This window comes from Arachis hypogaea, chromosome 1, assembly GCF_003086295.3.
Source record: "Arachis hypogaea cultivar Tifrunner chromosome 1, arahy.Tifrunner.gnm2.J5K5, whole genome shotgun sequence".
NCBI classification, from domain to species: domain Eukaryota; kingdom Viridiplantae; phylum Streptophyta; class Magnoliopsida; order Fabales; family Fabaceae; genus Arachis; species Arachis hypogaea.
This window is the reverse complement of record NC_092036.1, coordinates 103,221,592-103,226,804: the sequence shown is the minus strand read 5'-3', so window position 1 is coordinate 103,226,804 and position 5,213 is coordinate 103,221,592. Positions and strand designations below refer to the sequence as shown.

The 5,213-nt window shown below is 36.3% G+C and overlaps 1 long non-coding RNA gene across 1 annotated transcript; it reads right to left on the bottom strand.

Annotated features, from left to right (window-relative positions):
- Window positions 1-358: 358 nt before the first annotated feature.
- On the bottom strand, window positions 359-1,483 carry LOC140176936 (uncharacterized). Its single transcript, XR_011868192.1, has 2 exons — window positions 1,073-1,483; window positions 359-721 (listed from the first exon to the last, which is right to left on the bottom strand). It is a non-coding gene; the product is annotated as an uncharacterized lncRNA (long non-coding RNA).
- Between the last annotated feature and the right edge of the window lie 3,730 nt (window positions 1,484-5,213).

Sequence of the window (5,213 nt, the reverse complement as noted above, 5' to 3'; positions counted from 1 at the left end):
AACACTAAGATTAAGTAGCCCAGCTAGTATACAAAATATACTTAGATTATAGATAAGAATACAATCAAGATTAGAGAGCATTTGTGAACTAAGAACCATATGAAGCGGTTGTATTTATACTTAATTTGACAATTCCTATCTGTAATTTTCTTGTTTACATTTTAAAACTAAACTAGTCCATTCTGCTTCTTTATGTATACTATTATGCAGATAAAAATTTATGAGAGCTATTGTGGTGCCCTGTCAACGTATGGAAGGAAATACACGAGGGCCATTGCTAACATATGCAATGTTGCCGTTTCTCAAGAGAAAATGGTTCTAGCATCTTCTCTAGCTTGCCCCTAGGGGAATTATAGGGTTCTTCATAATAAATTTCTCACTTGTTATTAACAATGTAATAATGAATATGTTTATGAACTAAATAATGGAGCTTACACAAACTATGTAATGAGACCAGTGGCTAGATTTTCCTAATAGTTCCCTTACTTAGTCTCGTTTATGCCTTGTTCTAAAAACTCTTTCTGTTATTGCTATATGCCCCTAATAGAAGGAAGTTATTTGCTTCCTTTCATATTGCCTTTTTGTTAGAGTTTCATTTTCATCATTTAATCTAATCAAAAGTGAACCACAAAATCATTTGACAAAATGAAATAGCACTTCAACTGCTCGTCATCTTCAGGATTCCACTTTACCCTCCAAGTTTTATAATGTGTTCTGTATTCTGAAATTAATTAATTGTTAAAACTTAGGTCAAAATCAGTTAACAACTCTTGATACAAACTGCAAATCATTGGTTCCAATCCAATTCCAACTAACTTTCATGTGAACAATACATTAAAATTAATCCCATAAATAAATAAATCTGAGCCAAATAACCAATAATCTCAGTAAATTAAAATCACAACACACAAAACAGCACCACAGCAGAAACCACAACTGATCAATAATCAAATATTCGCTCAACAAAAATTAAAAACACAATAACAGACCTTCGAAAGACAGAAACAGAGCACAAAAAACAAAAAAAAAAACGAAGAACAGGTGAAAAACAAGTGAGCACTGAGCTACTGACCTTCGAAGACGACGCCGACAGACCGTTGATTCGAAGACCAGACCACAACCACACCATTGGTGAATGAGAAGACGGGTTGGAGACTTGGAGCAACACGACCAGACGAGGACGGAAGCTCCTCAGCGCGACGGAAGACGGCGGAAGCGCAGCTGAGCAGACGAAGATGATGGACGCCGAGCTCGAGGAAGCAGCTGCGATCGGTGACAGCGAACACGGGTTGGAGACTTGGATCACGAGGGAAGCTGGATGGAGGGACGGACGGACGGACGGCTAACTTTGAGTGCGACGGATGGCGGCATTATGCCACTCCTGGCGGCGGTGGTGTAGGCTAGGGTTTTTTTGGGCTCTCAGTTTCTTTGACGGAACTTTCCCAAAGGGTTTTATCTAATGGAATTGTCTAAAGTATTTACAACATGGTCCCAACTCATTTTATTGTATTTGCTTATGAGTAAGAAGAGTAATTATATTTGTGAAACAGCCCCAAACACTTCAAAACTAATTTAATCACTCTTAACTAACCCCAAATTCATAACATCCAAAATGCCAAAACGAAAAACTAATTTAAACTCTTAACTAATAAGAGTTTAATTAATGAAATCAACCAATTAGAAGTCTTTATGCCAATAACGAGTAAATTCTCATAATAGTCCCTAAGATTCGCGTGAATACTTAATATAGTCCTCAAAATTCCGATTTTCTCATTGTAGTCCTCCAGATAGAGCTTCGAGTACTCATAATGGTCCCGGGGCATATTTCTAATAATGAGTTATCACCGGAGCGCTGACGTGGCCACATGTTGCCACGCTGGAGGGTTCCAACAGCTAGCTGAGCTGGCTCATTTCTAATTTATACCCATGTTGGTCCCTCCTACTATATTTAACCCTAAATCCCTAAATTTTCATTAATTTTATCTCTTCTTCTTGTTCATTGCTCTCTTCTCATTCTTTGGCTCTTGCTCATTTCTTTTTCTCACCTTCCAACATGCAGAAAATATGTATTAGGCATTTACAATGTAATATCTATTTGTCTTCTCAGAGTAGTTTAGATCATCGATGAATGATATTATTATTAACAACAACAATGACATGAATAACAATTTAGTAACAGTGTTATATATAAAGAGAAATGTTATTAACAAGGAGAAAATAATATCGCAATAGGCCTCGAGTCCTCAATAAAAAAGAAAAGCATAGCTCAACAATATTAGAAATATCCAAAAACAAATAAAATCAGTTGACAAAGGTTTTTTACCCTAAAGATGGAATCTTAGAATGCAATTGAGCATGTCATATCAATAAGGCCAAAGGTTATTGATAGTGACATGTGAATATTCAATTCTTTCTCCCTATCTTAATTATAATAAATAAATAAATAAATTCTATATGTTCTCAGATTTATTCAGTATACCAATTCTGAATTGCTTTTAGTAAAAAAGAAAGGGAAGCGAGAAAGATTCACAAATTTATTGTATGGTAATAAAATTACTTCGTTTGAAGAACGAAAAATTCGAACCTTTAAAGGAGTAAAAGTAGGGTACATAGCACTCAAATTTTACTATGATTACCTCGTCTTCTTCGCTTCTTAACCTGCCGGCTAATTGAGCAAATAAATGTTGGATCCTGGGGAGCTTTCTTATCATTTTCTTTGGCTTGATTACAACCTTTTCACACACTCCCGGTTGAAAAAAACAACCAGATGAAAGTTTTATCCTTATCATAATCATAACCATGGAAGGTCTAACATAACTAAGAGAAGATAGAAAAGGTAATATGGTAAATTAAACTGCATATTGAGTTCAACATTACACAAAAACAAAATACAGCCATTGTCAATGACAATTTGTTTTGTATTTACTCAGCGAATGCTAATGCGCTCGAAAGAAAGTAAGGAGTGTAGCCCTCTTTAAACTCCATAAATCTTAAATCCTAAAACCTAAATTATGAACTCAATATCATCCTTTGGACTGTAAATATGTGAAGAAACTTATACAACAAATTGGGAGAGCTAAACACAATGAAAATAGTGGTAACCACATGCATCAAGGAATATAAGTTAACCTTGTAAGCAAGTCAAGTTCTATTTGACGATCCAGTGCCATCGACACTCCTCTAGCTCGAGTTCCAGCCAAAGCCTCACTAGTAATGTGGAGCCATTTTCTGTGAAATAATTGCTCTGGCTATTCATCAAGTTCACACAAATTAAAATGGCAACAGAGCAGAAGAATTCATCATTGTTGACATTCACCGAATATTTCTTAAACATGTTATCCATTGAATGACTCTTAAATTAAGAAAACTAACTTACAAGATGCTTTGTCAAATGTGCTAAGTCCAACACCAATTGCAAAGACAGGAAGATCCTGGAATTGATCACAAAGAAAGAGAGAGGAAAAAAAGAAACAAAGATAAGACAATTATATATAGCATAACTTGCACATGTTGACAATAAAATACATTCAAAAGTGACCGAGATGACATGGGATACCAACAAAAAAAAAAGATTGTTTCAGAATGAGCACCTCTCTTGAGTAACCTAACAATCATATTAGTTGTGACTCGCGAATTGATTTGTATAAATCAGGCAGGACTATTGGTTTCTGAAAATGAAACATCATCGAGAATAATAACCAAGTAAAAATTCATAGCCATTTGTTAAAAAATAATCCTTCAAGCATTGATTAAATCCCTTTCCTACTAAATCAATACAAATTATAAATCTCACCAAAAAGCATGCAGGAGAATAGCAGCACTAATTAGTTAACAATGGCCACACTAGACACAATCCACCGAAAAGGAACTAATAGAGAATAATTTACACAGCCACACAGTATATAATGAATAATTCAAAATGTTAAAATCAGGTCAGAATAAGTATCTAGAAATAATAGATAAAAAAAGATTAAAAAAATAGATTACCTGAAAGGTTTTCTGCAATGGCTCCTCAACTAAGCATAATTACAAAAAGAGAAAAAAAGCAATTTTTTAACATGAGCATATAAAAAGGGGGAAAAGGTGAGACCCAGATGAGAAAAAAGAGCAAGGATTAAGAGAGAGATGAAAAAGGTGAGACCTTGATCTATGAGAGATTTGAGGTTGTTGAGGGTATCCTGGAAACATCCCCCATTCTTAGAAAAATGAGAAAACTTCAACCACACTAACAACTTGCATATCATGAAGATCCAACACTATATTGAAAACCTAAGATAAAAAGAAAATGTTACTTTGAGTCTGATCACAAAGTCGAAACCTCGTGCTTCTGGTAGAGGAGGGAAAGAACGAAAAGAGTTTTTAGTTAGATTACTTCTTCTCTCAACTTTTTCAACCCAGCAAATAGAATCTTACGGTAGCACCATTGATGAAGAGATGAAGATGAAATGAGAGGGTAGAAGAAGAAGTGACGAAGATGAAGTGTTTGTATTGGAGACAACTGCTTTTCTAAGTAACATCTAAACGGCATCGTTATTTGTACTCAAGGGCGCCAAACCAAAACGACGACGTTTTGGAGCCCTCCAGCATGGCAAAATATGGCCACGTCAGTGCTCTGGTGATGACTCATCACCAAAAATATGTCCAGGGACCATTATGAGTACTAGCTCTATCTGGAGGACTACAATGGGAAAATCGGGATCTTGAGGATTACATTAAGTATTTATGCGAATCTCATGGACTACTATGGGGATTTACTCTGCCAATAACATTTCAATTAAGGCATAATTTTGACTTTTGGGTATATTAAACATAATGCTTCCATTCATCGTAGCCACCCGCGTGAAGGGAACAATCTGCCGCACTTGATCGCGGGCTTAGCCACCAAAATTAGCTCCCCTCAATTAGACTGTGAAATCGTCTAATTCAATTGCCAAGAAAAGTAGCATTAAATGCCCCCAGAGAGAACGGGACGCTTGCGCAAGATGGAAGATCTTCAGGTTCACCCCGAGCAAGGTGGGTATTGTTGCTACCACCTCGAACTCCAGTGCGGCGATAGCATGGGATACCCACAGCAGTGGAGAGTTAGGAGACAACAAGAGGCTCTTGGTTTAGAACGGACATAAGGGGCGAAGGGACGTCCTCAACTTTTTTTTTTTTGAAAGAAAACAAGCTCAACACACTGAGTGGAGCGTACAAGAGACATAACATGGGTT